This window comes from Arachis stenosperma, chromosome 3 (genome assembly GCF_014773155.1).
Source record: "Arachis stenosperma cultivar V10309 chromosome 3, arast.V10309.gnm1.PFL2, whole genome shotgun sequence".
In the NCBI taxonomy this organism is placed as follows: domain Eukaryota; kingdom Viridiplantae; phylum Streptophyta; class Magnoliopsida; order Fabales; family Fabaceae; genus Arachis; species Arachis stenosperma.
Window position 1 is genome coordinate 37,662,227 of NC_080379.1, and position 18,300 is coordinate 37,680,526.

Below are 18,300 nucleotides of genomic sequence, written 5' to 3' on the forward strand. Positions count from 1 at the left end.
TCACTGAGAGAATGGGAAGTAGCCATTGACAACGGTGACTCTCTACATACAGCTTGCCATAGAAAGGAGTAAGAATGACTGGATGAAGCAGTAGGAAAGCAAAGATTCAAAAGGAACACAGCATCTTCATGCACTTATCTGAAATTCTCACCAATGAATTACATAAGTATCTCTATCTTTATTTTATGCTTTATTTATTCTTATATTTGAAAACCATTATAACCATTATAATCTGCCTGACTGAGATTTACAAGATGACCATAGCTTGCTTCATACCAACAATTTCCGTGGGATCGACCCTTACTCACGTAAGGTATTACTTGGACGACCTAGTGCACTTGCTGGTTAGTTGTGCGAAGTTGTGACAAAGTGTGATTCACGTTTGAGAGCTCCAAGTCTATTGGCACCATTGTTGATGATCACAATTTACGCGCACCAAGTTTTTGGCGCCGTTGTCGGGGATTGTTCGAGTTTGGACAACTGACGGTTCATCTTGTTGCTCAGATTAGGTAATTTTCTTTTCAAAAAGTTTTCAAAAATCTTTTCAAAAAAAATTCTTCTTCTTTTTTTTGTTTTTTTTCTAAAAATTATTTTCGAAAAAAAATTCAAAAAAAAGTTAATAAAATCATAAAAACAAAAAATATTTTATGTTTTTTGTTTGAGTCTTGAGTCAATTTTTAAGTTTGGTGTCAATTGCATGTTTTTTAAAATTTATGCTTTTTTTTCGAAAAAAATTCATGCATGTATTCTTCATGATCTTCAAGTTGTTCTTGGTAAGTCTTCTTTTTTTATCTTCATATTTTCTTGTTTTGTGTTTTTTTGTTGTTTTTCATATGTATTTTTGCATTCATAGTGTCTAAGCATTAAAAATTTCTAAGTTTAGTGTCTTGCATGTTTTTCTTTTCTTGAAAATTTTTCAAAAAATAAGTCTTGATGTTCATCTTGATCTTCAAAGTGTTCTTGGTGTTCATCTTGACATTCATAGTATTCTTGCATGCATCTTGTGTTTTGATTCATAATTTTCATGTTGTGAGTCAATTTTTGTGTTTTTCTCTCTCATCATTAAAAATTCAAAAATAAAAAATATCTTTCCCTTATTTTACTCATAAATTTCGAAATCTTTGGGTCGACTTAGTCAAAAAATTTTAAAATTAGTTGTTTCTTGTTAGTCAAGTCAAGATTTCAATTTTAAAAATCTTATCTTTTCAAAACTTTTTCAAAAATCAAATATTTTTCATTTTTCTTTTATATTTTCGAAAATATTTTTTAATTATTTTTCAAAATCTTTTTCTTATCTTTATTTCAAAATTTCAAAACTTTACTAACGATTAATGTGATTGATTCAAAAATTTGAAGTTTGTTACTTTCTTGTTAAGAAAGGTTCAATCTTTAAATTCTAGAATCATATCTTTTAGTTTCTTGTTAGTCAAGTAATCAATTTTAATTTAAAAAAATCAAATCTTTTTCAAAACAAATTTCAATCATATCTTTTTCAAAATTGATTTCAAAAATCTTTTCTAACTTCCTATCTTTTCAAAATTGAATTTCAAATCTTTTTCAACTAACTAATTGACTTTTTGTTTGTTTCACTATTTCTTATCTTTTTCAAAACCACCTAACTACTTTTCTCTCTCTAATTTTCGAAAATCACTAACCATTTTTCAAAAACAATTTTTGAAATTCTCTCCCTCTCATCTCTTTCTATTTATTTTATTTAATTACTAACTCTTCTCTTCATCTAAAAATTCGAACTCTCTCTTCTCCTCTGTGTTCGAATTTTTCTCTTCTCTTTCTTCTATTCTTATTCTTCTTTTCTTCTACTCACATAAAGGAATCTCTATACTATGACATAGAAGATTCCTCTTCTTTTTTGTTCTCTTCTTTTTCATATGAGTAGGAGCAAGAACAAGGACATTCTTGTTGAAGCAGATCCTGAACCTGAAAGGACTCTGAAGAGGAAGCTAAGAGAAGCTAAAATACAATAATCCAGAGAAAACCTTACAAAGAATCTCGAAAAAGAAAGAGACATGGCCAAACCCAATAACAATGGTGGAGGCACAAGGAGGATGCTTGGTGATTATACTACACCTACTTCCAATTTTTATGGAAGAAGCATCTCAATCCCTGCCATTGGAGCAAACAATTTTGAGCTGAAGCCTCAACTAGTTGCTCTAATGCAACAAAACTGCAAGTTCCATGGACTTCCATCAGAAGATCCCTATCAGTTTTTAACTGAATTCTTGTAGATCTGTGATACTGTTAAGACTAATGGAGTAAATCCTGAAGTCTACAGGCTCATGCTTTTCCCTTTTGCTGTAAGAGACAAGGCTAGAACATAGTTGGACTCACAACCTAAAGATAGCCTGGACTCTTGGGATAAGCTGGTCATGGCCTTCTTGGCCAAGTTATTTCCTCCTCAAAAGCTGAGCAAGCTTAGAGTGGATGTTCAGACCTTCAAGCAAAAAGATGGTGAATCCCTCTATGAAGCTTGGAAAAGATACAAGAAGTTGACCAAAAAGTGTCCTTCTGGCATGCTTTCAGAGTGGACCATTTTAGATATATTCTATGATGGTCTATCTGAGCTTTCTAAGATGTCACTGGACCATTCTGCAGGTGGATCTATTCACCTAAAGAAAATGCCTGCAGAAGCTCAAGAACTCATTGACATGGTTACAAATAACCAATTCATATACACCTCTGAGAGGAATCATATGAGTAATGGGACGCCTCAGAGGAAGGGAGTTCTTGAAATTGATGCTCTAAATGCCATATTGGCTCAGAACAAAATGTTGACTCAGCAAGTCAACATGATTTCTCAGAGTCTGAATGGATGGCAAAATGCATCCAACAGTACTAAAGAGGCATCTTCTGAAGAAGAAGCTTATGATCCTGAGAACCCTGCAATGGCAGAGGTAAATTACATGGGTGAACCCTATGAAAATACCTATAATTTCTCATGGAGAAATCATCCAAATTTCTCATGGAATGATCAACAAAAGCCTCAACAAGGCTTTAATAATGGTGGAAGAAACAGGTTTAGCAATAGCAAGCCTTTTCCACCATCTTCTCAGCAATAGACAAAGAATTCTGAGCAGAGCCCCTCTAGCTTAGCAAACATAGTCTCTAATCTATCTAAGGCCACTTTAAGTTTCATGAGTGAAACAAGATCATCTATTAGAAATTTGGAGGCACAAGTGGGTTAGCTGAGTAAGAAAATCACTGAAACTCCTCCTAGTACTCTTCCAAGCGATACAGAAGAGAATCCAAAAAGAGAATGCAAGGCCATTGATATAATCAATATGGCTGAATGCATAAAGGAGGAGAAAAATGTGAATCCCAGTGAGGAAGACCTCCTGGGACATCCTCTGAACAAAAAAGGAGTTCCAAACTGAGGAACCTAAGGAATCTGAGGCTCACCTAGAGACCATAGAGATTCCATTGAACCTCCTTTTTACCATTCATGAGCTCTGAGAACTATTCTTCCTCTGAAGAGTATGAAGATGTAACTGAAGAACAAGTTGCTCAATATCTAGGAGCCATCATGAAGCTGAATGCCATGTTATTTGGTAATGAGACTTGGGAAGGTGAATCTTCCTTGCTCATTAGTAAACTAGATACATGGATTCAACAAACTCTACCTCAAAAGAAACAAGATCCTGGTAAATTCTTAATATCCTGTACCATAGACACCATGACTTTTGAGAAGGCTCTATGTTACCTGGGGTCAGGTATAAATCTTATGCCACTCTATGTAATGAAAAAGCTAGGAATCTTTGAGGTACAAGCTGCAAGAATCTCATTAGAGATGGCAGACAAGTCAATAAAACAAGCTTATAGATTGGTAGAAGACATGTTGGTAAAGGTTAAAGGCCTTTACATCCCTGCTGATTTCATAATCTTAGACACTGGGAAGGATGAGAATGAATCCATCATTCTTGGAAGATCCTTCCTAGCCACAGCAGGAGCTGTGATTGATGTTGACAGAGGAGAGCTAGTCCTTCAATTGAATGGGGACTACCTTGTGCTTAAATCTCAAGTATCTTCCTCTGCAACCATGGGAAAGAGGCACGATAAGCTTCTCTCAATACAGAGTCAAACAAAGCTCCCACAGTCAAACTCTAAGTTTGGTGTTGGGAGGCCACAACCAAACTCTAAGTTTGGTGTTGAACCCCCACATTCAAACTCTAATTTTGGTGTTGAGAGGTCCCAACAATGCTCTGATGATCTGTGAAGCTCCATGAGAGCTCACTGTCAAGCTATTGACATTAAAGAAGCGCTTCTTGGGAGTCAACCCAATTTTTATTTATCTACATTTTCTATTGTTCTTTTATGTTTTATTAGGTTTATGATCATGTGGAGTCACAAAACAATTGCAAAAATTAAAAATAGAATAAAAAATAGCAGAAGAAACAGCACACCCTGGAGGAAGAGCTTACTGGCATTTAAACGCCAGTAAGGAGCATCTGGCTGGCGTTTAACGCCAGAACAGAGCATGAAGCTGGCGTTGAACGCCAGAAACAAGCAGCAGTCTGGCGTTTAAATGCCAGGATTGCAACCTGAGAAAGACTGGCGTTAAACGCCAGAAACAAGCATGGAAGTGGCGTTCAACGCCAGAAATATGCTGCAGATTGGCGTTGAACGCCCAAAACAAGCATGGAAGTGGCGTTTAACACCAAAACATGCTGCAGTCTGGTGTTAAATGCCAGGATTGCATACAAAGGGCACTTTACACGCCTAAAGGGTGCAGGGATGAGAAATCCTTGACACCTCAGGATCTGTGGACCCTACAGGATCACCTCAGGATCTGTGGACCCCACAGGATCCCCACATACCTTCTCCCTCTCTCTCACATCTTTTCATAACACTCTTCTCCAAACATCATTCACCAATCACCTCAATCACTCTTTTCCATCACCTCTCACCACTCACATCCATCTTCTCTTTCCCATAAACCCCACCTACCTTCAAATTCAAAATCTCTTTCCCACCCAAACCCACCCTAAATGACCGAACCATAAACCCCTCTCCCTCCACTATATAAACCCATTCATCCTTCTTCATTTTCATATAACACCACCCTCTCTTCTCCCCTTTGGCCGAAACCTACACCACTCTCCCTCTCCTCCATCTCTTCTTCTTCTTCATCTATTCTTTCTTCTTTTGCTCGAGGATGAGCAACATTCTAAGTTTGGTGTGGTAAAAGTATAGCTTTTTTGTTTTTTCATAACCATTGATGGCATCTAAGGCCGGAGAAACCTCTAGAAAGAGGAAAGGGAAGACAAAAGCTTCCACCTCCGAGTCTTGGGAGATGGAGAGATTCATCTCAAGGGTCTATAGCTCAGTGGTAGAACATTTGACTGCACATCAAGAGAGCCCATTCATGGATCTCAAGAGACGCATGAGGAAGCTCATCATCAAGAAATCCCTGAGATGCCTCAAGGGATGCACTTTCCTCCAAACAACTATTAGGAACAACTCAACACTTCTCTAGAAGGATTGAGTCATGAGATGAACCAATTAAGGGTGGAACACCAAGAACACTCCATCATTCTCAATGAGATTAGAGAAGATCAAAGAGTTCTGAGAGAGGAGCAACAAGGGCAAGGAAGAGACATAGAGGAGCTCAAGAACACCATTGGTCCTTCAAGGAGAAGGTGCCACCATCACTAAGGTGGACTCATTCCTTAACTTCCTTATTTTTATTTCTCTGTTTTTTGGTTTTTGAACTTCATGTTTGTCTATGTTTGTGTCTTTATTACATGATCATTAGTGTCTAGTAACTATGTCTTAAGGCTATAAATAATTACATGAATCCTTCACCTTTCTTAAATAAAAATTTTTTTTAATACAAAAGAACAAGAAGTACATGAGTTTCGAATCCATCCTTGAAATTAGTTTAATTATATTGATGTGGTGACAATACTTTTTGTTTTCTGAATGAATGCTTGAACAGTGCATATTTTTTATCTTGTTGTTTATGAATGTTAAAATTGTTGGCTCTTGAAAGAATGATGAAGAAGAAAAATGTTATTGATAATTTGAAAATTCATAAAATTTATTCTTGAAGCAAGAAAAAGTAGTGAAGAACAAAGCTTGCGAAAAAAAGTGGCAAAAAAATATAAAAGAAAAAGAAAAGCAAGCAAAAAAAGCTAATAGCCCTTAAAACCAAAAGGCAAGGGTAAAAAGGATCCAAGACTTTGAGCATCAATGGATAGGAGGGCCCAAGAAAATAAAATCCAGGCCTAAGCGGCTAAATCAAGCTGTCCCTAACCATGTGCTTGTGGCATGAAGGTCCAAGTGAAAAGCTTGAGACTGAGTGGTTAAAGTCATGATCCAAAGCAAAAAGAGTGTGCTTAAGAGCTCTGGACACCTCTAACTGGAGACTTTAGTAAAGCTGAGTCACAATCTGAAAAGGTTCACCCAGTCATGTGTCTGTGGCATTTATGTATCCAGTGGTAATACTGGAAAACAATGTGCTTAGGGCCACGGCCAAGACTCATAAAAGTAGCTGTGTTCAAGAATCAACATACTTAACTAGGAGAATCAATAACACTATCTGAACTCCGAGTTCCTATGGATGCCAATCATTATAAACTTCAAAGGATAAAGTGAGATGCCAAAACTGTTCAGAAGCAAAAAGCTACAAGTCCCGCTCATCTAATTAGAACTAATATTCATTGATATTTTGAGATTTATAGTATATTCTCTTCTTTTTATCCTATTTGATTTTCAGTTGCTTGGGGACAAGCAAGAATTTAAGTTTGGTGTTGTGATAAGCGGATAATTTATACGCTTTTTGGCATTGTTTTTAGGTAGTTTTTAGTAGGATCTAGCTACTTTTAGGGATGTTTTTATTAGTTTTTATGCAAAATTCACATTTCTGGACTTTACTATGAGTTTGTGTATTTTTTTGTGATTTCAGGTATTTTCTGGCTGAAATTGAGGGACCTGAGCAAAAATCTGATAGGAGGCTGAAAAAGGACTGCTGATGCTGTTGGATTCTAACCTCCCTGCACTCGAGATGGATTTTCTGGTGCTACAAAACTCCAAATGGCGCGCTCTCAACGGATTTGGAAAGTAGACATTCAGAGCTTTCCAGAAATATATAATAGTCCATACTTTTTTCGAGCTTAGACGATGCAAACTGGCGTTCAACGCTAGTTCCATGCTGCATTCTGGAGTAAAACGCCAGAAACACGTCACAAACCTGAGTTAAATGCCAAAAACACGTTACAACTTGGCGTTTAACCCAAGAGAAGCCTCTGCACGTGTAAAGCTAAAGCTCAGCCTAAGCACACACCAAAGTAGGCCCCGAAAGTGGATTTCTGCACTAAGACTTATTTCTATAAACCCTAGTAACTAGTTTAGTATAAATAGAACTTTTTACTATTGTATTAGATATCTTTTGATCATCTTTTGATCTCTTGATCGCATTTTGGGGGGGCTGGCCATTCGGCCATGCCTGGACCTCTATCACTTATGTATTTTCAACGGTGGAGTTTTTACACACCATAAATTAAGGTGTGGAGCTCTGCTGTACCTTGAGTTTTAATGCAAAGTACTACTGTTTTCTATTTAATTCGTGCTTATTCTTGTTCTAAGATATCACTCGTACTTTAACCTGATGGATGTGATGATCCGTGACACTCATCATCATCCGTCCTTATGAACGCGTGCCTGACAACCACTTCCGTTCTACAAGCAATAGCTAGAGTGTGTATCTCTTGGATTCCTTAATCAGAATCTTCGTGGTATAAGCTAGAATTATTGGCTGCCATTCTTGAGAATCCAAAAAGTCTAAACCTTGTCTGTGGTATTCCGAGTAGGATTCAGGGATTGAATGATTGTGACGAGCTTCAAACTCGCGAGTGTTGGGCGTACTGACAAACGCAAAAAAAATCACTTGATTCTATTCCGACATGATCGAGAACCGACAGATGATTAGCTGTGCTGTGACAGAGCATTTGGACCATTTTCACTGAGAGGATGGGAAGTAGCCATTGACAACGGTGACGCCCTACATACAGCTTGCCATAGAAAGGAGTGAGAATGACTGGATGAAGCAGTAGAAAAGCAGAGATTCAGAAGGAACACAGCATCTTCATGCACTTATCTAAAATTCCCATCAATGAATTACATAAGTATCTCTATATTTATTTTATGCTTTATTTATTCTTATATTCAAAAACCATTATAACCATTATAATCTGCCTGACTGAGATTTACAAGATGACCATAGCTTGCTTCATACCAACAATCTCCGTGGGATCGACCCTTACTCACGTAAGGTATTATTTGGATGAACCAGTGCACTTGCTAGTTAGTTTTGCGAAGTTGTGACAAAGTATGATTCACGTTTGAGAGCTCCAAGTCTATTGGCGCCATTGTTGATGATCACAATTTACGCGCACCAACTACTGAGTCTGATTAACCCAAAAAAATAATGGACTAAATAGTCATTTCGTTTAATTTTATGATTTTTTAAAAAATTAGTATTTTTTAACATTTTATATTCAATATAAAAATCCAACCTATCGACTAAAAAAATTTTGTTTTAATTTTTTATTCAAAAGTGACTTTTGTTCAAATATTTTTTAAAAAAACAGAGTAAAGGACAAATAGGTCTCTGACCTTTTTTTTTGTGAACATTTTCGTCCTCAAAGAAGAGAAAATACATTCAAATCTCTCACCCTCAAAAAACGTAGACATTTTAACTCTTCCGTTCAATTCAGGCATTTGGGCTGGACGGAAAATGCTGATCTGGCAGAGGTGGCGCTAACCTGACCGTTACGGAGTCCACGTGGCAGGCAACTTTTCGTAATAGGACATATAAGTCCCCGGAGACAAAAATGACGCTGTTTCGTGACCTCCCCCATTCTTTCAAATTTTTCCGCCCCAATCCTTCGTTTGCACAGAAAGGCCGAAGTGGGTGTTGTGGGGTGTGGAAGAAGAAAGGAAATTCTTCCTTCCATAGAATTTGAAGGAGTATCATCAAGCTGGAGAAGAAGTGGAGGTCAGTTTGACTCGAGCTCGCATCCTAAAAGACATTGATAACAGTAGGGATCTTGCCCAAAATTCAATATTGGGATTGGTTGCCGTTGGCATCCGCTTGCCTCCTTCTGGGGTGCTTGACGGAGCTGATGTCGGTGGTTGACTACCATTGTCACTTCTTACTCGTTCATGGATCCCAACCAATTGAGGCTTTGCCTCTACCACTGCACCTTTAAGAAGTGTATAAACAACTATTAAAATTTTGAAATGAACAAGAACACACCAATTATTGGAACCAAATTAAAGTCCAAAAGGTTAACTAAAGACTCTTTATCCATATGAGCTACAGTAGCTGCCAGCTGAGTTAACACATCAGAGTAATATACCTAGTTACCATCCCTAGGAAAAAAATATCATTTTCACTGATCATTGATCGTGTCCCTTTTTCAAATAGCAACTAAGGCCAGCACTTCAATTGAGGCCATCCAGAAGAATTTTGAACATAAACAATTGAAACTTGACAAGCAAGTATGGATTTTTATTTTTTTATTTTTTTAATAAAAAGAGCTTATAACAAACACACAACTGAAGCAAAGGAGAAACCAGAAACTCAGAAGAACTATTCAATCCCTTCACGTGTGTTAATTTTGTTCAAAGTATAAAATCTCCATTCCAAATCAATGGTGGAATAAGACTAATTACGGTAAAGTTAGATTGAAAGCTTTTAGTTTGATGTTCTTCTCTAATAACCATAACTATGTCCTATATAAACCAAAGATAAAAAGCATGAACCTTTTTAGAGATATAATAGATACCTGTTGGTAAATCCTTTTTATCCTTACGATTCCTCCTGCTGCCATGCTTCCCTTATTGCGGCTCAGCATCTTTCGCCGGATTATACTCCCCCTGTTGTTCAGAAATTGGGGCGGCCCTGCAACCTCCCATTAAGTTTACACAAACACCCAAACTTCAACAATACTGAACAAAATTGAAGATAATGACTTAACTACAGAAAAAAATGTTTATTATTATTTAATTCCCAAAATTTCAGAAATAGAGAATTGTGGGCGAAGCAAAAAGACTGGAACTTGGACAGGAGTATTTACTTCGGAGAATGCATCGAATGTAGAAGGAAGACCACAAGCGGAGGAAGGTTGGGGGCGGTCGAAGATGGATCGATCGCCCAATGATGGGTGGGACGCCACTGAGGGTTCGGCAGTGACGGCATCGTGGTGGGCGGCAGCGGTGTCGTCGGAAGAAGAATCATGGAGGTGGGGATGATCATCTTCTTCGGCAGAAGAGTAGCCTTATATGAGAGACAAGCTCATTTTAAAGAAAGGTTGTAGCTTCTGAGCATAAAAAAGAAAGGTAACGAAGCGGCGTCGTTTTTGTCTCCGGGGACTTATATGTCCTGTTACGAAAAGCTCCCTGCCACGTGGGCTCTGTAACGGCCAGGTTAGCGCCACCTCTGCCAGATCAGCGTTTTTCGTTAAGCCCAAATGCCTGAATTAAACGGAAGGATTGAAACGTCCACGTTTTTCGGGGGTGAGGGACTTGAATGTATTTTCCCTTCCTTGAGGATGAAAATGTTCGCGAAAAAAAAGGTCAAGGACTTATTTGTCCTTTACTCTAAAAAATAAAAATTAAACAGACTAGCTCATTTAACTTGTTAGGCTGGCCATAAACAGTCCAGATTAAAAAACCACGATCCATAAATAAAAAGAATCTACACATACTAGCTCATATAACTCGTAAGTTTAGGCGGACTAAGTCTAAATGAGTTCCAAACCCTTTTGACAACCGTAGTTTTTAACTTGGTTGGTATATGTGGCAGATGAAAAAGCATATCACATATATCAATTTCTCCAAATGGGAGTGTTAGTACAAATTCCAACTTATTGAGAAATTCGACTAGAATATTTACCGACTCATATGTATTAAATCGAAAAGATCCGAGATGAAATCAGTTGATCATGCATAGTCGAAATGTCGACGGTGTAAGGACTCGACATGAGAAAACAAAACTCTAATTATATGGAGCATCAAGTGTGGAGAATGATCGGAGTTGAAGCTAAAGTAATTCCAAATTAACAGCACAATACAGAATATGAGAATTTCTTGGAGCTAGTAATAGATTGTGCAAGAGCGTCGAAGTCGAAAGATTTTCAATAGGTGGAAAACAGGCCGAAAAGCAGCTACTGTTTTTCTCATACAATAAGACTTTTGTTTGACCCTCAAGTTGAGTTGAGAACAGGGGTGCGAATTTTAAGAAGCAAACTGAAGAGAGAACGTGGGATTTGGAGACTAAGGTAAGAGAAGATGTGGGATGGTAAACTTGGATATCATGATTCTTCATGGTCAAGGTAAGGTCGTGACTTGAGAAAAAAGAGGAAGCTTGATCGTGGGAAGAGAAAAATCTGCAAGCCTATCCTCATGGTCTACAAATAGAAGAAGTTCAAAAGGAATAGGGGACTTCATGAACTCTTCATCATCACACCAAATTCTACAAAATTTCCAGTCACACTAACACAACAAAAATCAATGGAGTGCAAGTGTATATGAGTGTCTGCAGTCCACTTTTAATTTCATTTATTTCTTTTGTGTTTTCCTTTTTTTTATTCTTTTTGTTCTTTCTTTTTTCTGTTAATTTATTTTATTTTACTTTTCTTTTTCTTCCTTTCTTTAAGTATTTGCTTTCTTTTAAATTTCAATTATACTCTGCCATATAATTAAAGATTTCATTTATTTTACATACTTACTTTATTTGTTACAATTTGTCACAAGTATGTCGACATAAACACTAACTAATTTTTGAGTCGAGCCTACTCTTTTCCAAAGAAGTCGTATCTACTCCCCAAACTGAAATCCTGATACAAGCTTGATCCGATATCTTGTCGAGGTTGCCAAAATCAAGTGAAGCAAATTGGCACGCCCGGTGGGACTCTGGTAGGGGAGGCAAACAGGCTAGCTCGTCCCACCCCACCAAAAGCCTGCCCCGCCTAATGGCGGAGCCCGCCAATTCTCTTTTTTTTTAATTAAATTTGTTTATTAATAAACTATTAAATATTAAATAATATATATAACTTCACAACTATTTCAATAAATTTATAATTAATTTCTAAAGACATAAAAAAATTATAATTTCTAAATTCACAAACATTAAAGTCTTTCTAATTCTAAATATGTAATAAATATAATCATCAACCAATTTTTTTGAAACAAAATAATAAAACTAACATTGTAAAAAAATAAAACAAACAGTGTCCAAAATATATATAAATAAACATCTTCAAGACTCTAATCAATCAAACATAGAACATAATCCAAATTATAACTTAGAACATCTTCAATTATCATCTTCAATTACAAAAAAATAACGGGCCCGCTGGAGAAGCCCGTCCTGCCCTACTGAAAGCTGCCAAAGCCCGTGGATTAGGCAATGCGGGTTAGACAGGCTTTTCAATTATGAAGGTTTTAAATTTTCAACCCGGTCCGCCTTTTTTGGTGAGTTACACGGGCCAACCCGACAGGTTTTGGCCTATTTGCCACCTTTAGACTCTAGGTTAAGTAATGTGTCAAATTTTGCATGCAATTACGCAATATCAAATTAAAAATGTCTGATAGAGTCTTTACTTCAACGAATATGTCAAATAATGAAAATGGTGAAAACACAAGAGATTCAGAGGCAGAGGCTGGCCCATCAAATCGGAGGACCCTGTGATCACAAAGGAAGTCCCTTCAACTATGCCCAGTACATGACCTCCATATGGATTGCCTCCAAATTACTCTCCACCAATAGAAAATCCTAACATGGGATTTATGGGAGGTACGAGCAATACAAGGAATAATCTCTTGTATAACTTGATACCTCCTATAGGTTACCCTCCAGTGGCTATATCGACTCACTATAATTCTAATGTGAAAAATTATAATGCTTGTCAATATTTGTTGAGCAATCCCCCATATTTAGTGTCAGTGCCTATGTCCTTGCAACCTAACGTGGTACTGCCAAATGTCGGTTTGACACAAGGTACAGGGGCAATCCCAGTAAAGTTTCCAGGTAGTGGAGGACGTGCCTTCATATTTTCAGAAATGTGGAGGCAAGTTCCTGTCAGAATAATGTCTCCTAACACGGTTAAGTCCTTGCCTATGTTTAGACAATAAGTTGAGGATAACCATCACGACTTAGTCAATATGCTTACACAGCAGATGGCTACAATTTTAAATTCTGTAATGGAAAATAATAATATAAGAATAGAGCATATAGCTCGACGTGTCGATGATATTGCAGGAGTAATCAATTGATCGTTTGTACCATCAATAGGTGGAATGCTTATTAATAATCCTCTGTAATGTTAAATAGAGGAGATGATTCAAATAGAATTTTAAATGAAGTAAGAGTAAACAATGCTGCTCAAGCCTATGGTCAAAATATAACTAAGAATAGAGCAAGGTTAAATATAGGGGTAACAAATCAACCTTATTTTATATCTTCATTTTCAGACTATGTTTTGCAAGCTAAACTCCCTAAGGGAGTCAAAACTCCTAAATCACTCACTAAATTTGCAGGGGAAAGCGAAGAATCGATGGTCGAGTATATAGCTCGACATATAGTCAAGATAGGTGAGCTAGCTAACAATGAGTATTTGAAAATGAGATACTTACCTCTTCTCTAACAAAAAATATCTTCACTTGGTTTTCAAACTTGCAACCTAACTTGATACATAGTTGAACTCAATTAGGGAGAAGTTTTCATGTTCAATTCTTTAGAGGCGAAATGAAAGTAACTTTGTCTGACTTATTCACAGTAAAGAGAGAAAAATGGAGTCGATCAATGACTACTTGATACGATTCAAGAATATGAAAAACAAATATTTCACTCATATTCCTGAACCTGGAGTAGTCAAGATGGCCATAAATAGTCTCAACTTTAATATTAAAAAATTAGTAAATAAACAATTTTTAGACTTGTCTCAGCCAGCTGATAAAGTATAATAAATTGAAAAATTAAATAAAAAAAGAGGAACTTGAGTCAAGTAAAAGAAAACCTTTCTTTAATAAGAAGGTGAATTATGTCAATTGTATAAGCGAGGAAGAGTCATACAATGAATTTGTCTTTGCTGCAAAATTAAAAGATAGACCTCCATATGTGTGTCAATCTCTTAATCCAGCAGCAGACAAAACTCCTTTGTCAAGGAAGAAGTTACTCTTTCAATTTCACAAAAGGTGAACAAATTTTTGACATGTTATTAAAAGGATAAACAACTTGTACTACCTGAAGGAAAGAGAATGCCATCTGTTTATGAAATTAGAAATATTTTTTTTTGTATATTTCATCAAGCCTCTGGATGTTATACAAATAATTGTGTACGTTTCAGAGACTTGATATAGAAGGCTATTGAAGATGGTCAACTAAAGTTTGCAGAGAAAGTTGAAACAAAAGTGGACTTCGATCTTTTCCAGGTCACGTTAAACTTTGCTAAAACAAAGAAAATAACTTTCTCAATTATCATGGCCTCTCTCGAGCCTATGAAAAAAGATGATCAGTTCAAACTTGACATATTTGAAGCAGAAAGACAACAGGAGAGGACTTGTTGAATTTTTTGCTAAAGCAAAAGGAAGAAGAAGGGAACATTGCTATATGCCCTCAATGCTGCGCTTTGTTCGATGCATCAGGTGCCAAGGCTTTCGACTCTTACAAAAAGAGTAAAGAGTGGGTTTATCAAGAAGACATGGGGCAAGCCCAATTAAAGCAGGGGGTAAGAGTTGATACTCTTCTGCTGCTCCTATCAAATAGCAGGTGCGTACTATTATCACAATTGATTAGAAATCCCAAGAGATGTCAAATCGAACTAGATTCCCTTCCTATAATGTGTCAAATAACAAATGGGCACAAAATAATGCTCCATACTACTCGAAAAATTACATTTTCAACATTCCTAGAGGAGGTTTTGAAAGTTGAGCTGAAAACCAGAAAATGGGTGTTTCTCGACGAGGGGCAAGCAGAAAAAGTGGTGGATAATTGTTCATTTGAATTTGAATAGATTTGAGACAAAAGACAAAGGCATTAAGCCATAAAAGCATAAAGGCCACATGTTCACTATCAGTTATGGGATCACCCTCGAATCCCATATTGTTATGAATAAAGCCCGACACAAAAGTCGAGTCAAAATTGATGTCGAAAATATCATCGGGATATTCAGTAGCCCATAACACACATTCTCTGTCGGAGGCTATGCCAGTCAAAGCAGAAACCTCCATTAAAGTTGGTCCCATCATTCCATAAGAAAAATGGAAGTTATTGATAGCAGGGTACCAAAAGTATAAACTAGCTCGTAAGACGGGTGCAGTATAAGAGAGGTTGAAGGTAGCTAGTTTTAGAGCATAAACAATCCCTAGTGATTTCCATGTAGTTTTGTAGGTCGGGGCCAACCTCGACACTAAGTCGAAATAAGGGAACTGGATTTCTTTGGAGAGGCAGTCCTAAAGACCTGACTAGCGAAATAATAAGTCCTAACATTTTTGCAAAAAGTTAGAGGTAAATGCTCAGGGAGAAATGGAAAGAAAGAAGAGATAGACTCAACTTGTTCTTGAGTAGAAAAAGGCCGTAAAAATGAATACAAATGTCTAGTAACCTTGAAGGGAAGTAGTTTCAATGTCCAAATTGGGGGCTCTCAAGCTCCCATCTTCGTTGTAGAATTGTGTCACATCAGCCATTAAGGGAGGAGGAGGGATGATTTGAACATTATCGTCTTCTTCACCATGTAGGGAGGTAGTTGGGTAGTTGGTGCCACACCAGATGCAGAGGTTGTCGCAGTAGTTGTAATGGCCGGAAAAGAGGAAGAAGCGGAGGCCATGGCTGTAGGAGTAATGGTGGAAGCAATAGTAGCGGCAACGATTGCAGAAATAGAAGAGGCGGCAATAATAGAAGGCGAAGCAGATTGCTAATGAGCTGATTGTAAATCCATAAGAATGGAAATGGTTGAAAGAGATTTTGAAGAAGAAGACAATTGCTCTTAAAGAAATGAGAAGTAAATGGTGGAGATGGTGAAAATGATGAGGTAATAGTACCCTTTTGAAGAGAGATGGTTAGTTTTTTAACTTCAAAGCCCATTAAAAGCTCAGGGAAGACGTTACACATTCTCAAAAAAAATGCAAGAACCATTTCAAAAACTGTATAACTATCTTTTTAAATTGTGAAATTTAAATTTGGCTTATGACTAGCACGTGATTAATAAACTTATTATTTCAATTCTTAAAATGATAAGTTTTGAGAAAATTTTATTAGTATGAATTTTAACCTGTTAGAAAATTCGACTAGGATGTTTACCGACTAATATGTATTAAGTCGAAAAGATTCGGGATGAAATCAGTTGACCACACATGGTCGAAATGTCAACAAAGTAAGGACTCAACATGAGGAAACAAAACTCTGATTATGCGGAGAGTCAAGCGTGGAGAATGATCGGAGTGGAAGCTAGAGCAATTCTAAATTAATAGCATGATGCAGAACATGAGAATTTGTTGGAACAAGTAGCATATTGTGCAAGAGCGTCGAAGTCGAAAGATTTTCAACAAGTGGAAAACAGGCTGAAAAGCAATTACTATTTTTCTCGAACAATAAGACTTTTGTTCGACCCTCAAGCTGAGTCGAGAATATGGGTGTGGATTTTGAGGAGCAAACTGAAGAGAGAATATGGGACTTGGAGATCAAGGTAAGAAAAGAAATGGAATGACAAACTTGGATGTGAAGATTCTTCATGGTCAAGACAAGGTTGTGACCTGAGAAAAAGGAGGAAACTAGATCGTGGGAAGAGAAAAATCTGCAAGTCTATCCTCATGGTAGAAGTAAGTTCAGAAGGAATAGGGGACTTCAATCTGAACACTTTATCATCACACCAAACTCTATAAAATTTCCAGTCATACTGATGCAACAGAAGTCAATAGAGTGCAAGTGCATGTGAGTGTCTGAAGTCTACTTTTAATTTAATTTATTTCTTGTTTTCTTGTGTTTTCCTTTCTTCTATTCTTTTTGTTCTTTTTTTTCTGTTAATTTATTTATATTTTACTTTTCTTTGAGTATTTTTTCTTTCTCTCTTCAAGTATTTACTTTCTTTTAAATTTTAATTTTATTCTACCATTTAATTAAAGTTTTCATTTATTTTACATATTTACTTTAATTGTTACAATTTATCACAAGTATTTCGACATAAATATTAAGTAATTTTCGAATTAAATTCACTTTTTTTTAAGAGAGTCGTATCTACTTTTTGAATTGAGATATTGATACAAGATTGATCCAACACTATGTTGAGGTTTTCAAAAATCAAGTGAAGCAGGGAGAAACTCCAAGCTTTTCCTGGGCCCAACCGGATGCTTATAATAGTGGGCTTCAGGTTTTAGTTTCTGATGAAAAGGATTAATACTATAAACAAACAATAAAAAACTTGGTATGAACTCTTGGACCGATGTTTCTTGGAATGTCAAAACCCACGCATTTCTCGCAACTAGCCTCTACTGCAGTCTAGTGTTGTGCCAAACGAAAATGATTCTGTTTATCGAGTGTTTGACCCAAAAGAAAACTGATTTTCGAAAACTTGAACATGAAATTGGTTCTTATTGGCTTGTTGTGTCTGGTCCTCTTAATAGGTTGACTAATCATTAGAAAGGCAGATGGACATTTAAGATTGAATTAAGAAGTGTGAGTGATGCAGGGCGAATGAGTTGTGATGTTATGAAGAATAAGAATGTTTAAGAGGAGTCGTGAGGTTAACCTGGAAGGATTGTATTCTGAAATTGAAGATGAGTATTCCATTTGCATGTGTGTGGGGCACATAACACGTGATGCCCCAATTGCCTCAGTAGTAGAAGAAGGAGGAGCAATAGCCTTTCTAACTTATCTGGATCAGTTTGTTTAAAAATATATAAAATGGAATAATGGGCTTCTATCATATCCTTGAACTGTTAGCTTATATGTCTCTGTGGTCCTTCAATTCAAATATGATCCCTAAATCCCTTTATTTTGGAAATAACGTGTAAAATAGTATTAACTAACAATAATTTGATAGGTGAATCGATGATATGGTATTTTTGTTCACTGGAAGGGTGACATTCACAGCACAACACGATGAAAGCAAAGCACCAAATTCAAAACCTAACAACGAACCCCACAGAAACAGAACTCTCAGCCTAACTATAACCTAACCATGCCCCTCAAATCTTTTTTTCTCTCATTTTCTAACATTATTCCAAATTATTATTACTATAATACTATTATTTTGCTTGCGGGTCCTATAAGTTCTTTCTTAG

General features: G+C 36.7%; 1 non-coding gene and 1 pseudogene across 1 annotated transcript; both read right to left on the reverse strand.

The window, feature by feature from the left end:
- Positions 1-2,429: 2,429 nt before the first annotated feature.
- On the reverse strand, positions 2,430-2,533 carry LOC130972569 (small nucleolar RNA R71). The gene has a single exon (XR_009083731.1). It is a non-coding gene; the product is annotated as a small nucleolar RNA R71 (small nucleolar RNA).
- A 6,458-nt stretch (positions 2,534-8,991) lies between these two features.
- LOC130965920 (uncharacterized) lies at positions 8,992-10,319 on the reverse strand (annotated as a pseudogene).
- Between the last annotated feature and the right edge of the window lie 7,981 nt (positions 10,320-18,300).